The sequence below is a fragment of the Pecten maximus genome, chromosome 8, assembly GCF_902652985.1.
Source record: "Pecten maximus chromosome 8, xPecMax1.1, whole genome shotgun sequence".
In the NCBI taxonomy this organism is placed as follows: domain Eukaryota; kingdom Metazoa; phylum Mollusca; class Bivalvia; order Pectinida; family Pectinidae; genus Pecten; species Pecten maximus.
The window spans coordinates 3254285-3275990 of NC_047022.1; positions in this window are offsets into that span (position 1 = coordinate 3254285).

Below are 21706 nucleotides of genomic sequence, written 5' to 3' on the forward strand. Positions count from 1 at the left end.
CTGAAGGCAGATAGACACAGAAATCTAATTTTCAAATGTACAGATTTTGATATTATTTATGTACCCTTTGTCTGATGTTCAATGAAATTAGTAAATTAATTTACTATAAAGCATTAGGTTTACACACCAACGCTGTCACGAATGTTTTGCCTTATATATGAAGGCTGCTAAATAGTAGGGTTAATGTCTCCAAACGAGACCAAGTGTGGTTTTCCTGGCTTGCTATTGCGTAACATTTGCCGCGATTTTAAATTATTTGAAACCTTTCGTTATCTTTTTCCTAGTCTTATTTCTACAACTTGGCATGGTAATTGTGTATCATGTCGATTAGATCGCTTTTATATTTCTTCAGTTTTGAAAAATTACATTATGGGAAAACAAGGTTTTTCCTTCTGGTGGTTCAGACCACGATTTTGTATTTTTGAAAATTAAACTATTTTCAGAGGCAAAGTATGGGCCTTTTTACTGGAAACTAAATAACAGTATTTTAAAAGATAGGGCTTTTCAGATTGCATTTAAAGCATTTTGGCTTGATTTAGTGGGCAATAAATCTGTTTCGTTAGAAGAGTGGGATCAATGTAAGTCTGTTATCAAATTTTTCATTGTTGAATACTGTAAGCGCAAGGCTAAAGTTAGGCGTACTGTTTTAAAATCTTTACAGGACAAATGTAACAATTTATGTAATTTAGTGGGGCAATCGCCCGGAGATTTTTTTGATCAAGTGCAGTCTATTAAGAAACAAATTTTTGCCTTTCACTCTGAGAGTTTTAGAGGATCCATGATTAGGTCTAGGGGTAATTTTTTAGATTTTTCTGAGAAACCCTCACGTTACTTTTTAAAAATGGAAAGTGATAAAGGTAAGTAAAGTTTATTGAAACCATCGATTTACCTAATTCATCTTCTTCTATATCAAATTCTAAAGGTGTTTTAGATGCTTTTCGTAGTTTTTATTCTAAACTTTTTACCGAAGAAGAAATTGATGTTGATTTGGCTGATAGTTTTTGTGAAGACCTTCCTAAATTAACCAAACCCGATGTGTTAATGTGTGAGGGACCTATCAGGAAGGATGAAATTTTGGTTGCTATTAGGCATATGCAAAACAATAAGTCACCTGGTTGTGATGGTCTCACTAAAGAATTTTATTTTACTTTTTTTGATATACTTAGTGATCAGCTAGTTTCATTGTACAATGGAATTTTTGAAAGGGGCGAACTGAGTGATACACAGAAGCTGTCGTATATTTCCTTATTATGTAAAGATAAAAATAATTCGTCTGATATGAAAAACTGGAGGCCTATTTCACTCCTTAATATTGATTATAAGATTTTATCCAAAGTTATCACAAACAGATTGAATAAAGTTATAGACAAACTTGTTGGTATTGATCAGACAAGCGCTATAAAGGGTAGATCAATTTTCGAGAATTGGCATCTGCTTCGCAATATTGTTGATTATGTTAATAAATAAGATGTGCATTTATATCTCTTGACCAAGAGAAAGCCTCTGATAGAGTTAATTATAAGTTTTTATTCAAAGTGTTAAACTCGTTCAACTTTGGCCCTGATTTTTTTAATGGGTCAGTATTTTATACAAAAATATTTTCTCGTCTGTTATAGTAAATGGGTTTATCTCTGACCCCTTTTCCATCACTCGTGGTGTAAGGCAAGGTTGTAGTCTTTCTCCCCTTTTGTACGTTTTGGTATTGGAACCTTTTACTAAAAAAGTTCGTGATTATCCTAATATTATTGGTTTAAAACTTCCAGGTTCCTCTAAGTCTGCAAAAATTTCCCTATATGCTGTTGATAGTACGGAGCCCCGTTCGATTTGCACTCTTCTAAGAAGAGAAGCCTTCTAAGAAGATCGTATTCCGTTATATGTAAATCGAGTAAACCGGGAGAATAAAACAAAAAATAAGCAAGTTTTTAAGTTTTCTCAAACACGATGACACAAACATGTGCATGTATGTGTTATAAATCCTTCTCTAGTGAAACTCATCACTCGCACACTTAAAACATGGTCGCCGCCATCTTGGAAGATAAATCTTCCAGCTTCGAGACGGAAGAGGTAGAAGATCTTCCAGAAGCAGAAGAGCTTCAAATCGAGTGACCGGAAGAAATATTCTAGAATGAGAAGAGTGCAAATCGAACGGGGCTCTGGCATTTGCTGCACTGATCCATCTATTCAAAAACTTTTTCTTATTGAATGATTTATACGACAGAGCGTCAGGGGCTAAATTGAATAGGCAAAAATCTAAGGGTATTTGGCTGGGGCAGTGGAAATCTCGTTCTGATCATCCTTTTGGTATTAGCTGGATAGAGAAACATACAATTTGTACAGTTGTATGTATTTGGTCCATGTGGGATTTTGGTTGGGAATAATATCACTCCTGACGATATTTGGCAGCCGATTTTTAAGAAATTCTCAAGGACCTTGGATTTATGGAAAACACGAAATTTATCTTTGACACAGAAATCTCTAATTATAAAGGTCCTTGCTTGCAGCAAAATTTGGTATGTTGGTACTATTCTCACAATGCCGAGGCATTATTTGGTACTTTTTCAAAGAGCTCTGTTTAGATTCCTGTGGAATTCTAAGATGGAGCCACTTGCGCGCTCCGTAGCCTATGCCTCACCTACCAGTGGTGGACTTCCTATTGTAAATATAAAGGTTAAATTACAATCTATTTATTTAAAACATTGTCAAAGGTTTGTCTGTGAGCAGTCTGAAGCTAAGTGGAGGTATTTTACAATGTATTGGCTGTTCATGAAATTTCGTGATTTTTTTACATTTGATAATAACTTTCCTCATAGTGAATGGTGTCCTCCTTTTTATACTTGTATTTTTGAACTGTTTAAGAAATATAAACATGATTTTTCAGATGGTAATTTTGAGGTGTCAACCACTAAAGATTTTTATTTGAAGCTGTTGTCCACGTGTTGTCAGAATTTGTCCATTAGTAGACTTCGGTCGAGTTTTCCTTAATGTTTCCAACAAGTTTTTAGATACCCACTCTAGGGATGTTGTGTTTAAAATTTTTCATGATATTTTACCGGTTAATTACAGGATGCATACATTTGGAATTGATTCATCAAAAAAATGTACGTTTTGTGATGGTATTGAAACCATTCCACACCTGCTTTATGAATGTTCTTGATCTTTCATTCAACCTTTAGTATCTTTAGTGAACTCTTGGATACACACTATCTCGGATAAAAAGGTCCCTACTGGTTCGGAACTTTGGCATTTCCATGCTCCTGTTAGTCTTACTCTAAAAGTAAAGTCTCTTGTCCTGTATTTGGTGGCAGAATCCCTATCGTCCATTTGGTATACCCGTTGCTCCAGGAAATTCTACAAAAAGTCTCTTACTTCTGATTCACTTGTCTGCCACTTTCTTAATAATGTAACTATGCGTATGCAGTCTGATTTTACCCGTATCCCCCAGAACATTGTTTCCGAGTATTGGTGTACTACAAGTGTTTTATGCTCTATCCAGGATAATAAACTTGTAAATAAACTTCCTTTGTAATGTCATGTTTAATCTTATAATATTGTACTTTCTTGTAATACGTTTTTTACTTAAGCATTTACTATTTTTGCTGTTATTTTAAGTTCAACTGGTTTTCTGTTTGTAATTTGATATTACTTGTAAATATGTAAATAGAAATTTTATCAAACTTAAAAAAAGCCTGGGTTGTCACATGAATATAGTTCCCTTGTAGTTAAGCTTCTGAACTCTGACCCCTATCTGAGAGAGTGTCCTAGGCTCGGCTATAACCGGAACAAGGACATTAATCCTCGTCAATCAACCTCCTTTCTGAGTATAATGATGATCGCTATAATTCCAATTTTTAAATTAACTCTAGAATATATGTTGTGCTATGTTATGACCACCGGTACAGGTGGAGTAATCGAACTTTTACAACTACAACTGTATTTCTATATATAAATGTATTTTACCAACACATGTCGTCATGAAAACGTCACCCGTTGTCGCAATGATCATCCCAAAACGCCGTGTTACGGTAACGCGGCTTAAATAATACACTCGGGCCTTTGTGAGACTACAAATTAAATATCAGAAGACACTCGAGCCTTTGTGAGACTACAAATTAAATATCAGAAGACACTCGAGCCTATGTGAGACTACAAATTAAATATCATAAGACACTCGGGCCTTTGTGAGACTACAAATTAAATATCATAAGACACTCGGGCCTTTGTGAGACTACACATTAAATATCATAAGACACTCGGGCCTTTGTGAGACTACAAATTAAATATCATAAGACACTCGGGCCTTTGTGAGACTTCAAATTAAATATCATAAGACACTCGGGCCTATGTGAGACTACAAATTAAATATCATAAGACACTCGGGCCTTTGTGAGACTACAAATTAAATATCATAAGACACTCGGGCCTATGTGAGACTACAAATTAAATATCATAAGACACTCGGGCCTTTGTGAGACTACAAATTAAATATCATAAGACACACGGGCCTATGCGAGACAGAATTCCTTAAGCATGCACTGATGTTAATAATTATCTTCCTTCACGTATCGCCGGATTTTTGATAAAAAAAATTTTTGTAATGAAATATAGCTCTCTATCGCATATGATTCAATGGATATTCACAGCATTCAGTGCAGTAAAGTATCATCTATGAAATTGATCATGCTAAATTTAGCTGGGAATTTTGAATTTAATTGATCGCGAAATTGGCACGGCGGGGTAGCAGACCCTTGACGTACGCCGGTCGGAACTAGTTAAATGTCCACGGACAATTAAATGCATTTGGAAGAATTGCACATGCAATGTAATTTGACCTGATATTACTACATGCATGTAGTCAGCTACGGAAGTTCTGCCAAAGAGGATATTTCGAGAACTGGAGCAGCTACCGGCAAAACGTAGTCCTGTATCATTCTGCCAATGTTTATTTTCCGGTCATTTCCGTTACACGCAAGATAGGTTTGCAGCGTTGTAAAATGTAAGTCGTATCAGACATTAAGTTTTCTACATATTTTATGATAATTGAATGTATTACAAATTGTTTTATTAGACGAATCATGTTATATAAAATGTTCGAATTAAAATCTCGTTTTTAATCAGTATACAGAAAATGTTGGGTTGCGTGAAGTTTTGTGTTATTTCTTTAGGCTTTAAACACTTACAAGTATAGGTTGACTGACGTAATAACAGTATACTGCAGCATTGCTAATATTCGCGGTTTATTTAATTAAGCTACGTTCATTATCATTAGAGATAACGCGAAATGTATACCCAGAAAATATTTACACCACGAAAATACTATGATCTTATAGTTTATCAAACTAGATCTCACTTCGTCCGCAATGAAATGTTGGTCGAGCAAAAGTATAAAAAGGATCCGTCTTAAAAATGTTAAGATCTCGTTCAGATCGCAAATAATTGATTGATTTCTTACAAAGTTTTGTCTAAACTGATGTTATTGATCATGAAAATATTTCTCAAAACGATCCTGTCTTTAGCTCGATCAGTTGAACATACGACTTGAGTTGATCATACTCCAGAAATCCCGGGTTCGATCCTTCGCAAAGGCTTCGAATTAAATGTAATTGATCGTACTGTCTGGTACATTGATGCCCAATGTTGGATTCGTGGACAAGTTCTTCGTTTGAGGGGGAGTGTGTAACCTATATAGGGAAGGAACTTCTGTTAAGCTGGATTGGATCGTCGGTCACGTGACCTCAGGTGAATGTCCGAGGTGTGTTGTTCGACGCTTCCTGCTCGTGTCGGTTTGTGTTTTGTGTTGTACGACGCTCCCTACCCGTGTCGGTTTGTGTTTTGTGTTGTACGACGCTCCCTACCTATGTCTGCTTGTGTCTCGTGTTGTACGACACTCCATACCCGTGTCTGTTTGTGTTTTGTGTTGTAAGACACTCCATAACCGTATCGGGTTGTGTTTCGTCTTGTACGACGCTCCCTACCCGTGTCGGTTTGTGTTTCGTGTTATACAACGCTCCCTAACCGTGTCGGTTTGTGTTTATCGGGAAGCTGAAAAACGGCCAGTCTGTGCTGTCGTGGTTGTGTCGTTGAGCAAGGCGCTTCACCCTTACTGCTCTGGGTGCCATGTGACGAGTCTCTGGCATTTTGTTCAGTGAAGTAGCCACCAACTACTATAAGCAGATAACGCCTCAAAATGACCCTAGCTGTTCACGTGGCGACAAACCCTAAAAAAAGATAATGTTTAATGTATAGCGCAAGACTTGTTAGCCAAGGGTCGCTAATTCGACCCCTAGCGGTGGAAATTAAATAAGTATGATTTATAATGAGCTTTCTAACAAGCATAGCACAACCTTCGTATTTATTTGTGTTCGATTTAATGCTATTTTTTTAAACACATCGTGTGACTTAAACTCGTATCTTCAAATTGTTGCATTAGCAAAATTGCACATTAACATTATCAACGGATACACACTAATCAAACCTTCGCCATGGGATGGGTAAACTAAATGACACTCCAAGAATACAGAGAAGGTCGTTATTGCGGAACAAAACCCTTGGATTTCAGAGATACTCTAAAATATTTACGGTATGTTGTGCTTTGATATTACAGGTATATCTATGTAAGCAAGAAAAAAAAAACAGTAACAAAATAATTGATTGACGTCTCCAGAAATTGAAGATAATGAGACGGGAATTTTGTCAATAAAGAAAATATTTCGTTCACAAGTAAAAAATAATACAATCAATTAAATGTAAATAGTCGGAAGTATACCAGGCAGCAACCAACTGGCAGCAGACAGGAACGACAAAAATGCACATCATACAAACGGTTCCGAAATAATAAGCGAGATCTGCATCTCGTCATATCTCGAATGAAACACAGAAATTCGGAAACACTGACAGGATAGAATGGGGTCCAAAAACCTTAAGTCACGATTAATGAAGTAAGATTCCGTGCCAGGCATGAAGTCCCCAGAAATAACTGTCTCATTCCTGGAATACCCGGCGCGTGCCATCAGCAGAATGTATATGTACTTTTTATAAGAGTTATGCCAGTGCACTGAGGTCCAATCCTATAGCCCTGTTGTGTCAAAATGTCAGATTCTACGGCAGCCCAGTCATACACACGTACTACCCACCTGTATTGGTTCTGCATGCATGTCTGGTCAAAAACGTCAAGTTGTACGACAGCCAAGCCGTGCACTTGGTCAGCCCACGGACCGCCTTGTATGTCGTCAAATACGACAGCTCAGCACTGTACAACTTAAAGTACAATGTGGAAATTTAGTTGTGCACATGGTCGAAGTGTTGCAGCGTGGTCGTACACATGGTCAATATTCGGCGGGGAAGCGGGAACATGGTCAAAGTGTGGCAGCACAACCAGATACATTTCAAAGTATGGAAGCGCAGCCGGGTATATGGTCAACACGTGGCTGCACAGTCGCAGATAATCAAATTATGGTAGCGCAGTCGTGCGCTTCGTTAATAACCTGTAATATATACGATAACCTTTTAGTGTCAAATAACAGCTCTCGATTTATAGCTCTGCGAACCACTAGAATTCAATTAATAGCTCTGTGAACCCCTAGAATTCGATTTAAAGCTCTGTGAAACACTAGAATTCATTTATAGCTCTGTGAACCCCTATAATTCAATTTATAGCTCTATGAACCCCTATAATTCGATTTAAAGCTCTGTGAAACACTAGAATTCATTTATAGCTCTGTGAACCCCTATAATTCAATTTATAGCTCTATGAACCACTAGAATTCGATTTAAAGCTCTGTGAACCACTATAATTCGATTTATAGCACTGTGAACCCCTTGAAATCAATTTATAGCTCTGTGAACCACTAGAATGTGTAACGCGAGAGACCACGCGAGGCAGCGAAAACACAAGAAAATGTACGTAGTTCCTTGAGGTCAGAAGAGCATGGTTGTAACACACTTGTCTTTTGCCTAAGCGGCCGGCTCCTGATCTACCGTGATAGGTATGTGGTTACCTGTACGACCACGTGGCCGGGTTTTCTCCGGGTGCTCCGGATTCCTGCCATAGTGTTTCCACCCGGACCAACAACAGGGATACTAAAATAAATTGATATAATTCGTTTCGAAATTGCTCCTATGGCGCTACCTCTGTTCTATTTTTGAAAACCTAACATTATCATGTTTGCTGTAGATTTACATGGCCGGCCTACTTGATGCTCTCAGAGTTTCGTTCACGTTCGCTCTCTACCAGAGCATTACCCTAAATCATAATTGCGCTATTTGGACTTTTTATTAACTGTTTTTGTGTGAAATAATTTTGGCTCGCCAATTCATTGCGCTGATATGTTTAAGTTTAAAATTGCGCTAAATTACAGAACTCATCGAAGTTGTCCTAGTTCTCTGTTATAAACATTCTAAGTCTACTTCCCTACACTTTGAGTGAAATCCTACAGTGGTGACTGACGAGTTATTGACAGGCAGTGAGAGGGAACGTTATCACACGGTATCTATTACCGAAGACTTTCTGTACAGTATCTTTATAACTTATAAACAGAAAAGAGAGCCACGTTCGCTAACAGCTGCCAAGGGAGTTATAACAACGTATAACGACCCTTATCAGGCTAATTTCACACGATAAGGTCAAGGTCATGATGAGGTCATATTATCACGTGATCGTCTGTTTTGGTTCCTTGGACCTGTTAACCGTAAATCAGAATTTATCCGTAATTACAAAAATATCAAAGTCGAAATGGTATTAGATAACTCCGATTGGGGTTTGTGTAGAACTTCGGGGCCACTAAAACCATTTATATATACAACTTGTATACATCTAAGGTTCCGCTATTTTGATACTGTGAGAAACCGCTTACCGACTTTCGTTAGTTTCAACAATCTCTCTACATTCGTTGATTCGTCAATAAAAAGAAAAGGGAGAAAAATGACAAAAATGACATGCATATATTTGGACGACATGTCTGGCAAAATATACACAATTTATTGTTATAGCTTCATTTCCAAGGAATTAACATGGCGTGGTTTTCTTTCTCGTTGATGCACGTGTATGTTTGTGCACGTGAGGGTAGAGGAATTAACCAAATTACATTTAAAGTTTATTTTTACTTTACAGCCGGCCCGATATACTTTATAATCCATCAGATAGTCGGCTCCAAAGCTGAAAATAAAATACAGACAGCCTTGATCGTCGGTGATATGAACGATAATCTGTTAGAGCAACAACTGTTTAAAGGAGGACATTGTGGGCGGAGATGTGTGGAGAACATTGAAGAATAGGGATCCCCCGCTGCCTTATATCTCAATGCAGACCTTGTATATAAGTTTTAATCTTTTACTGTTTATTTTAACATGAATATTACTTTCATTCAGATTTTCACAAATTAAGATAAACAAATTCCTTATGTGTTTGTTTACATCATCATCGTCATCATCGTCGTCATTCATAAAATGGTCATTGTACTTCCTGTTTGGTGCTTGATGGTCAGCGCTTTAAGGGGTACACAAGGGGACGTAACTCGCATATCCCGGGGTCAGTGTAATCGATCGAGAATGATGTCCTGCTAATGCACAAGGGCTTTACACTTCAGTGAAATAGCAATATAGGTTTGGTACCATTCAGGAATGGGCCGTCCTAAAATGACATGAATATTTTAAAAGGATGCATAAAAGTGTGACAGCCAGCCAACCAACCAAACAACCGGAAACAGCTTTTAGTAACACTGTAAGTAAGTTGAAGAAGATGTTCTTATGCTTTGTCCCAAAATAAATGGAACATGAATATGGATGAATAAACACGTGCTCGGGGCATCTGTAAGTAAAGGACATGAGTGAGCATTGCGGCACGTGAATGTATCGGCACGTGTTTAGAACGTCCGATTAGACTTTCACCTTTAACCAGAAACAGCGACAATGAAAGAACATTGTTACTCTACGGTACAAAGGGCAGACTATATTTTGTGCTGTGGTTGTCGATAGATCGCTTGTTCTGGTATTCTTTCTTTATCTTCTTCCTTTCTTCTCTCTTCCATTGTCTCACTTTCATCCGCCCGCTTCCATCGCTAGTCCTAAAACAGGGCTCTTTTGATACTATCATAAGCATTGTTGTACATGTACAAGCTTTTTTTTTTGTTTATAAATAAAACATGCAAGTGTCCGTCTTTAACCCGGCACATTTGTAGCATCACAGAAGTATGACCACCTTCTGGCGTTCCATCTATAGAAATGATATACAGGTTTTATTTATCATTATTGTATTTGATTATTAAAGTGTTACCTTCCTATCCTATCGCACGAGGAAATGGAAAAACAGACAAGAATGATCGGGAATAAAAGGCGCTTACAATACCGGCTCGCGTGTCGGGAGGTAACAGATTACAACATCCCAGTAGAAAACCAAAAGCCTAAAAATACGAAAATGTTTATTGTGATTAAAAAAAGAAGTATAGACAAAAAGCAAAAAAAAAAATGAACAAAAACTAATAAACATATAGCTAAAATAAATCATTATTTTAATACATCAGCTTTGTTTTTGCGTTTTATTTCATATAAGCCCTACACTGGTCAGGTTCTATAACTTGCTGTAGGGACAAACATCTGATACTAATGCTACGTTTGTGTGATGAGTAAGTCAATCAATTATAACCGAACGCTGGTTTTACGCTTTGCATATTTTTCGGTCCATTACATGTACAGAGGGCGATGCATGCAGCTGTTGTCGAGGCTTTGTCTCAAACTATACTCCCCATCTCGTGTGATCGACCAAACCTATATGCAATCATTGTTGCAAAAGTGTTTTAACTCGTGCTAAATTTACACGCAAAAAAAAAATATAATTATCTTCATTCGCACGTGTATGTATTAGGGCACGTGTAAATAACAGCACGTGTATGCATTAAGACACGTGTAAATAACAGCACGTGTACTTTTGGGCACTTTCATTGATAGACATTTAACTAACAACAGAGATAACAAAGTAATAACAGACTGCTGTGATGTATCTCTACATGTTTATAAGAGTGACGTCACACATATTGCATTAAGAACTGGATTTCTTTATCATTTCTTTTTCGTCCTCCTTTTACATCGTCTTACTTTCATCTGACCTGAAAATAGCTCCTACGATATATGCGGTGACTTTTATATTGTTTGATGAAAAAGACGATGAAATATATTCTATATTCTTTGTTACTTTCAATGTATGACTAAAGTACGGAATGGTGTCCTAGAATCGATTTGCATTTAGAATCTGCACTTAGTGGCGGACAAACTTCACTCACATATAAATTATCTTTGAGACATATGGAACGCAAAGTTGTTATACTTAATGTTCCGACTGAATGGCTCATTTTTTCTGTTTTATTTTGTGTTTTATTTTATTCAAATTACATTACCATTTATTTTGTTTCTAGTGGCAGTTCATCGATGCTTGATACACTCCTTAATTTCATTGTATCCAGTGACGTCGAGAGCATTACCTCTCTATATGGACATGTTAAAAACTACGTGGCCACGCCAAAATCACGACATGATTATGATAGAGATGATCTGGCCGACGTCCTCATCCCATACAATACTCCACAGGAATTGCAGGCAATTAAAACAACAGGAAATGGCGACTGTCTGTATAATGCTGTTTCCCTAGGGTTATCAGGTAAATTCTTTGTACGTTTATTAATGATGAACATGTTTGTGTTGTTTGATTATTATTATTAACTAAATGGTTCCGTCTGCGTCAGCACAGGGACTTGGTTATTCTTACTCAGTAAGTAACCTATCAGACGTTATCTGGCTCTTAAATTAACGAACATTAGGTAAAAATGACCCCCCTCGATGTCCACACAGAACGTATTTCAATTGTAACACTATATTTGTGTATAGTAACAAGGAAAACTGTCATCCAAGCCTTCCATTTTGATCGTCGTTGTCGACAGACCTACCTTCGTCTTTCCATCAAGAAAACCGGTTACACACATATAATCCTGTCACAGAAACGATCGAATACTGGTATCGACTCTCTGTTCGCTTGTTCAAATGAAGTTGCAAAAATCACCGCAACTATTATCACCTACGAAACATCGCCGTGTCATAATGGTCGAGATCAAATCGCTCCCAAAAGCCGTCAATGAATGGAATTCCAATGACAATCATGACATCATGCATTGACGAATTGTTTTATAAAAAGACCTGACAGGGCAATAAAAAGTATAGTGTGTTCTTTACATGATCAAATATATCAGGTGAATTATTTATTCGTCAATCACTAAATCATAAAAGTAATGAAAATTACTTAGTAAAAACGTCAAAAAATAAAATAAAAATAATTATGAAAATTGATGACTGAGAGACACTTTTGCCAGAAATTTGGTAGTGATATGAGAGAAAAAGACTTTTCATTATGTGTGTATGTAGGATAGGGATATTCCACCAGAGGGGTAAGCCTCGGGTTTAACCACATTTTATGATCCTAAATACACATGAAAGAGTCTTATATAACTGCGGTTCCTCGGGAAACAGTGTCGTCTGACGAGAGAAATATTGGACACATCGACAATGCATCAATGCCTGCTGAGGCACCTCAAACTAATTTTAGAGATATTGCCAATGGCCGCCTTAACGATGCATTGAATTATGCAATGATCTCAAACAGATGCCCTTCAAAATCCTTCAAATTTCCAACAAAAGCGTTCAAAGATAAAACAAGGAATCAGTGATAAAGAAAAGATCGTTTCAACATCAGTGGTTTGACCATTTTGCCTTCATTACCAACTCAGAAATGGAAGATGGACTTTATTGTTTACCATGCATACTTTTCCCCGTAAAGAATACTACAGGTACACGATGATTTGAAGAACATGCCGTGTGTGCTAACCATAAAACTGTAACATTGCGTATGACCAACTTCATTCTAACCACAGAGAATGCAGAGTTAGGGATCGACCATATCATAGACACGAAGACTAAAATGCAAGTGACCAAGAACAGATCACTTTTGACATTCATTATGAAGTGCATAGATCTTTGTGGACGCCAAGGAATATCTCTTCGCTCCCATAGGGATGACGACACAAATCACCTTCCAACGATCTACTTGGAAACCTTAAAGAACTGTTAGAATTGTGCAGTAACGTAGGAGAACGAACATCTAGACACATGCGCTCGAAATGCGAATTACACATCGAAGAATGCCCAAAATGAATTGATTCTCTGCATTGAAACCTTCATTTAAGATGAAATAATATCTCAAGTGAAGACTCAAACATAAGGACCTGTCTTTGGTATACAAGCTGATCAAGTGACAGATAGCAGCAATAAAGAGCAACTAGGACATGTAATACGTTACTTGAAGGACGACAAACCAGTTAAGAAGTTGACTGCATTTATTGAGTGCGAGAGCATTACTGGTGACGTCATATCTGATAAGATATTACAGAAGATTAACCAACTTAGACTGAATATGGGAAATTGTAGATCTCAGTCCTATGACGGAGCAGGGAACATGGCTGGTTTCACCAAGGGTTGTGCAAGTAGGGTCAAACGATCGTATTCTAAAGCTCAATACTACTACCGCATGAATCATGATCTAAACCTGGCTGTATCAAAAGCAGGTAAAATACCCGAAATGCAAGTGATGATTGATACTACAAAGCAGCTTGGGATATTCTACAAGTATTCCCCAACTAGGCAGAAGGCTCTTGAAAGATCAGTTGCTGCTGTCAATGAACAACGCAATGAAGCTTGAACAGAGGCAATCAAACTAACCAAGGTTAAAACTTTATGTGAAACCAGATGGGTGGAACGTCACACGGCCATTAGAGATCTAGCACACATCTACGAAGCTGTCATTGAATGTCGCGCAACTTTATCTTCAGGAATTAGGAACTGGGACTCCAAACGTATCACCGAGGCCGATGATCTTCTTACACAATTGTGCAGTGCCAAGTGGATTCTTGCTCTTTATGTGAATCTTCACTTTTCGGGATAGCCTGTTATTACAAGGACCAACACAGGATATCACCACTGCCCATGGTAAAGTTACCATTGTTCTCTCCGAGTTAGAATGCATCCGGGAGACGTGCAATAACGAGTTCAAAGTTGTATGGGATATAGCAACTGAAATGTCTCATTTACCTTGTACAGAACTCGGGGTTCCAAGAAAATGCGGACTTCAAGAGCCGTTTTTCACATTCCAGTAAGATTGCATCACAAGCTCTTTGTATTCTGCCATCTAACCTACATCTCCTGGATGAAGACGAAAACAAAACACAGCACATTGAGGAGTTTTTCCCTGATGATATACCCTCAAAGTGTTCATTCTTCAATGAGGGTCGTCTGTGGAAGAGGGAATGGATGGAGGCAAGCAATCGCCAAGATACCATCGAAGATACCCTTGGAACGATGAATACCAGGTTTTATCGGAACATTTCCAAGATACTCCGCTTGCTCCTCATGCTACCAATATCAGCTGCAACTTTGGAAAGGGGACATTCATCTTTGAAAACCATCAAAACAAGAAAACGAACAACGATTGGAGAGGACCGTCTCAATGCACTGGTGCTGCTTTATATCCGCAAAGATATCAAGCTGAACTATGAATCCATCATAGACATTTATAGTAGAAAACATGCGGGAAGGATGAAGCTGGTTAATCCTTTGGGTGGTGGCGATAGAGCTGGTAGTAAATACGTATTGGTTTATGGGCAATAATCGCCTAAAATTTAGAAACTAGTTGTGCTGCCCTGTGTTACCAAACATTGATGGAACTTTCATAGGCATTGATATCCCGCGAGTGCAGCCATCAAATCAACATTTAGGTAGTGGATTGTTCTCAGATATACGTTACCCAATTTATTACATTTTATAACTTTGATCTTCTAGAGACATAAATGCATTGCTAACATTACTCTTAATATATTGCTACCATATCAAATTGGTGTAATGATTAAATGTTGAGAAATACATTTATATATAGAATTTAATATGCTTAGTGTACATGTACATACAATATTGTCTAATAATTGGTTTACTATAATAATGTATAGTTATGCCTCAACCGAATTATATCCTATGGTTCTTTAATGGTTTATAATACAAAGAGTGGAGAGTCGAATCAAATTATCACCATAGGACCCATGTGACATACTATACCCAATGACATGTCACAAAAACTAAAGAATATCACCCATTGACGTCGATAGGGACGCCACCATAGGACCCATGTGACATACTATACCCAATGACATGTCACAAAAAGATTAAGAATATCACCTTTAAGTCATTAGCAAAGTAATATACCATTTCTTTCCCCCACATATTTACTAATGCAATCATATTTGAACATTCGAAGTAGCCACTGCGATAACCGTGTTTACCGTGAGATCCTGGTCTACCAATAGCGACTCAAATTTGATGTAACACTGCTAAATCGATATCATTGCAGATGTTTTTCGTGATGGGAGTTTTTTTTCTAATTTTAGATGTTAGTTTCGGGCTAAACTGCTCTGGTATTTTTTAACGGTGTGTGTGTGTGAGGTACGCATCATTGCATACGGATGTGTTTAGTTTTTGCAGTAATTTTTAAACAATTAGACCGCAAGATCTGGAGGAATCTGGTACTAATGTTGAAAACAGTCAACGAACGCACGTGCACACGTAATTATATGTTTATATACAATGTATATATATATATATATATATATATTACATTTCGTTTTGCTTTGCTTGTGATTTATAGTATATAGATGTATTTTTACAACACTTAAGTATCATCGGGGCCTACTTCGTTGCCTGTGATGGACTTGGAAAACGGATTGTTCGTGTTGAAGTTGTACTGTAATTCGAATGCTCCACGTACTTAACTTTCAAATATTAAAAATTGTAAAATCTATTGAATCATTGTACTATTGCTTCTTTTTATCAAGATTCCCCATTTTTTGACATATTTTTAGTTTCCTCAGTCACCTCCTATATATTAACACGTATGGCCCTTAGTATCACTGACGAGTCCTACAAGGAAGACACAACTGTATATTGCGGTTTAGTCCATTTGAATCCAATATCGTGTTTGTCGTGATAATTCTTCCAGTAATAGGATTGTCTGTCGTTCCAGTAGCAGAATATCGTTATGTTACAGTATTTTCCAATCCTCTACTGGTAATGTGTTTTGCTATTTTTTACTGACATATGTTTCGTTTTATTGTGTATTTATAAGTATCATCATGTTGTTCTGTTTTCAATCTCATCATCGTAATTAAGGATACATTGATGATTATTTTCCGCCAACTCATCGATATCGTAGGGATAGTAATTATTTACCGACTTCCAAAAAACAATACAAAACAATTTTTTATTTTTTTTAAACACCAATTTCTCACGTAATATTCAAGGATAAATAAGCATTTTTATGTTATACATGCCATCCTATATATTGTTATCAATTAAAACAAAACGCGATTTTGTTTTTGTGAGAAAATATCGAAGATACTATTTGTTTAAAATCAACATAATGCCAATTTCTTAAAATAATATTTCAAAAATTCTTGTTAAAAGTATCCTAATTTTCTTCATAAATTGTTTTAAAAAATCCTTAACGAAGGCGATTTCCACATTCTCTCCTTCCATACACATTGATTAACGTCCCATCTCTTAATCTTCTTAACTTCCACTCCAAAAAATGGAATTAATTTTTTTTATTTCTAATCTCATTTTGTGTAAATATTAATTTGCTGTATACTGTTGCGGGAAAGGGCTTCATATAAACTTGGGCCCGATCCACGTTGTATATTTATGATACAATAAAAATATTAAAAAAAAAAAATAAAAAAAAAAAAAATTAAATTAAATTAAAAAAAAATGAATAAAAGAATAAATAAAAAAAATGAAAATAAATAAATGAATAAAAATAAATAAATGAATAAAAATAACATAATAAAAAAATAATAGTAATAATGAAAATATCAAAATATGATATAATTCACAAGTACCAAATTTCATTTCAATGAAATCAATCGCTTCTGAATAAGCGCTGTACATTCTTGTATGTGTTAACCGGGGCGCCGCCCCTCACAAACCACCAACACATGATGTTTGGTAAAAACAAAGCTCCAGTTGATGATATCAGCAGATTACGAACACAAACATTCTGTGGCGAAAAACCTGTGTTACAACAATAACTTAGTCAGAGGCACATAAAATACTGTGGAGTTGAGGGAAATGTCGGGAATGCAAATTAATTCTAGAATATTTTAAACAAAGGATTCATCTTTAACAAACAAGCTCGGGTATTAGCGATAACAGTCGTTTAAGAGACGTTGATACGCTGTGTAGATAATTTTAATCAGAAACAGTTTTCAGTTGGGATATGTAAAAAGTACAGAATTATCTTTAGGTATAGATGATGTCAGGTTTCGATTACAGGGAGAATGGAACCTGCTGGCTTACAATATTTATAAAATATCAAAATGTTAAGGTGAGACTTTTTATCAGTTTTATTATAAAAAGTCTATTAACATCACAAGTGAAAGAAAATTGAAAAGATAGAATAAAATATTTCCTACTCACTTAAGTAAACCATATCGTAAGTGTAGTTGTTGTATGGCCAGTGTTTATCTGATCATCTGCCAGGTAATCAAAATAATTGGAAAGTGAAATGCTTATTGTATATCTCGTGCCACAAGAATATCTTATCCAATTTTGAAAGCTACATAGTGTTTTTATTTATTTATTTTGATTATTTATTAGATTTTTTTTTTCTTTGTTCGTATATACATTTATTTGTACTTCCAAGCACACGTCCGGAGAATGGGCGAAAAAAATCAATTCGGAAACAAGGAGAGTGGGAAATCAATTTTCACATTCAAGGACATGTCGTTTAAGTTTGTGAAGGGTAAACTATAAATATTTGTGTATACCAGACACATTTATATCGTGGCTGTTCGGGGAGCCGCAGCGAACATTTAAAGAAACAAGCAAACAAACAAACAAAAACAAACAAAAAATCAAGCAAACAAAAAACACACCGATTCAAATCTGGCGTCACGAAAATACATACCATAAGTTTGTATATCAAAAATGATCAAAGGAAGAATAAGAAAGGTTTGTCTGAGATATAATTTACAAAGATTATAACAAGTAGTATAACTCCAACAACGAAAATCTAACATAGGAATTGTGTTACAGAATCACGCATCGCCCACAAAGTAAACAAAAGATTCGAATTCTGGGACGTGAAGCCAAGGAAAGAGATAAAATAGATGAAATCCACACGAGGTTTGATAAGGACGAAATAATCGACAGGGGCTGGTGTAGTAGACTTCATTGTACTTTCTAATCAGGAAACAATATATATCGAGAAAAAATAAATCAATATAATAAAAAGCGTTCCTGTCCGGACCAGGGAAGGGTGTGATCAGGTACTAACGACAATTGATTTACGAGGGTTGATTGATATGTTGTGAGCCTCGTATTGAAGGAGTACTCAATGATGTTCTTTTTAAGTCCTATTATTCTCTGACTATGTAGAGTATATATCGACGAGGTAGCACTCTAAAGTAAACAAGACAAGAGGTTGTTGCAAAATGGACAAAATCGGTTAGGGTTAGGGTGAAAGAGTCAGTCATTGCCATGGCTGTCATTCACCATTGTGGCTTTAAATTGATTACCGCCTTATTCACATGATCTTGCTCCATCAGACTTTCGTCTATTTTCAAAACTGAAAACAGCTATTCCAGGCACCCTAACCCAACCTAACATGCAGTGGATGACTTTCTGAACAGCCAGGAAAAGTGAGTTCTATAAAAGTGGCATTGAGGCCCTTAAACACCGCTGGCAAAATTGTATAGATACTGAAAGGGTTTATGTTGAAAAATAATACAATATATCTGGCAAAATTCAAATCCGTCAATATGAGGATCACAACTTATCATTCAGCCCTCGCAGTAACACAACTCAACATCACTTTATATTTATAAGCAACGTATACATTTTTTTCTCGTGCTCAACAAGTTATCCAAAGCCACCATGGAACTAATATGATACAGGGGAATGAGAAGGAAGTCATATAGTAAATACACATGTGTAACAAATCTAGTTTTATCCTCTGATGACTTGTTTACAATAAGGTGGGGGATTACGTTCCGTACAAGTAATCTAACGGTTTTATCCTCGGGCGTTATCTCAAATTCCGATACGCATATTTGTTTGTAGATAATGTAAACGAACTTTTAAATCAAAACAGGGCAGAATTGAGTCATGATGTACAGACGCATATCGATACTGATCTTTATGACCCCATAAACATCTCGAATCAGTTACATGAACGTGACGTTATTCTGATTAGAATAGATATATAGTACATGCATGTCTGAGTCATATAGAGCTCGGAGTTTAGTGATAGATAACAAGGATTTTCTTAATGTTAGAGAAGTAGGTTACGATTGTTTTTTTTCTATTGTTAGAGAAGTAGGTTACGATTGTTTTTTTTTCTATTGTTAGAGAAGTAGGGTACGATTGTTTATTTCTATTTTTTAGAGAAGTAGGGTACGATTGTTTATTTTGTATTGTTAGAGAAGTAGGGTACGATCGTTTATTTTCTATTGTTAGAGAAGTAGGTACGATTGTTTATTTTCTATTGTTACAGAACTAGGGTACGATTGTTTATTTTCTATTTTTAGAGAAGTAGGGTACGAATGTTTATTTTCTATTTTTAGAGAAGTAGGGTACGAATGTTTATTTTCTATTGCTAGCTAGAGAAGTAGGGTACGATTGTTTATTTTCTATTTTTAGAGAAGTAGGGTACGATTGTTTATTTTCTATTGTTACAGAAATAGGGTACGATCGTTTATTTTCTATTGTTTAGAGAAGTAGGGTACGATTGTTTATTTTCTATTGTTACAGAACTAGGGTACGATTGTTTATTTTGTATTGTTGTAGAAGTAGGGTACGATTGTTTATTTTTTATTGTTAGAGAAGTAGGGTACGATCGTTTATTTCTATTGTTGGAGAAGTAGGTACGATTGTTTATTTTGTATTGTTGTAGAAGTAGGGTACGATTGATTATTTTGTATTGTTGGAGAAGTAGGGTACGATTGTTTATTTTCTATTGTTTCAGAACTAGGGTACGATTGTTTATTTTGTATTGTTGTAGAAGTAGGGTACGATCGTTTATTTTCTGTTGTTAGAGAAGTAGGGTACGATTGTTTATTTTCTATTGTTAAAGAACTAGGGTACGATTGTGTATTTTCTATTGTTACAGAACTAGGGTACGATTGTTTATTTTCTGTTGTTAGAGAAGTAGGGTACGATTGTTTATTTCTATTGTTACAGAACTAGGGTACGATTGTTTATTTTCTATTGTTAAAGAACTAGGGTACGATTGTTTATTTTCTATTGTTACAGAACTATGGTACGATTGTTTATTTTCTATTGTTACAGAAGTAGGGTACGATTGTTTATTTTGTATTGTTGTAGAAGTAGGGTACGATTGTTTATTTTCTATTGTTACAGAACTAGGGTACGATTGTTTATTTCTATTGTTACAGAACTAGGGTACGATTGTTTATTGTCTATTTTTAGAGAATAAGGGCACGATTGTTTATTTTCTATTGTTACAGAACTAGGGTACGATTGTTTATTTTCTATTGTTAGAGAAATAGGATACGATTGTTTATTTTGTATTGTTGGAGAAGTAGGGTACGATTGTTTATTTTGTATTGTTGGAGAAGTAGGTTACGATTGTTTATTTTGTATTGTTAGAGACTAGGGTACGATTGTTTATTTTGTATTGTTGGAGAAGTAGGGTACGATTGTTTATTTTGTATTGTTGGAGAAGTAGGGTACGATTGTTTATTTTCTATTGTTAGAGAACTAGGGTACGATTGTTTATTTTGTATTGTTAGAGAAGTAGGGTACGATTGTTTATTTCTATTGTTACAGAAGTAGGGTACGATTGTTTATTTTCTATTGTTAGAGAACTAGGGTACGATTGTTTATTTTGTATTGTTGGAGAAGTAGGGTACGATTGTTTATTTTCTATTGTTAGAGAACTAGGGTACGATTGTTTATTTCTATTGTTGGAGAACTAGAGTACGATTGTTTATTTTGTATTGTTACAGAACTAGGGTACGATTGTTTATTTTGTATTGTTGGAGAAGTAGGGTACGATTGTTTATTTTGTATTGTTGGAGAAGTAGGGTACGATTGTTTATTTTCTATTGTTAGAGAACTAGGGTACGATTGTTTATTTCTATTGTTACAGAAGTAGGGTACGATTGTTTATTTTCTATTGTTAGAGAACTAGGGTACGATTGTTTATTTTGTATTGTTGGAGAAGTAGGGTACGATTGTTTATTTTCTATTGTTAGAGAAGTAGGGTACGATTGTTTATTTCTATTGTTGGAAAAGTAGGGCACGATTGTTTATTTTTTATTGTTAGAGAAGTAGGGTACGATTGTTTATTTTCTATTGTTAGAGAAGTAGGGTACGATTGTTTATTTTCTATTGTTAGAGAAATAGGGTACGATTGTTTATTTTCTATTGTTAGAGAAATAGGGTACGATTGTTTATTTTCTATTGTTAGAGAAGTAGGGTACGATTGTTTATTTTCTATTGTTAGAGAAGTAGGGTACGATTGTTTATTTTCTATTGTTAGAGAAGTAGGGTACGATTGTTTATTTTCTATTGTTAGAGGAGTAGGGTACGATGGTTTATTTTCTATTGT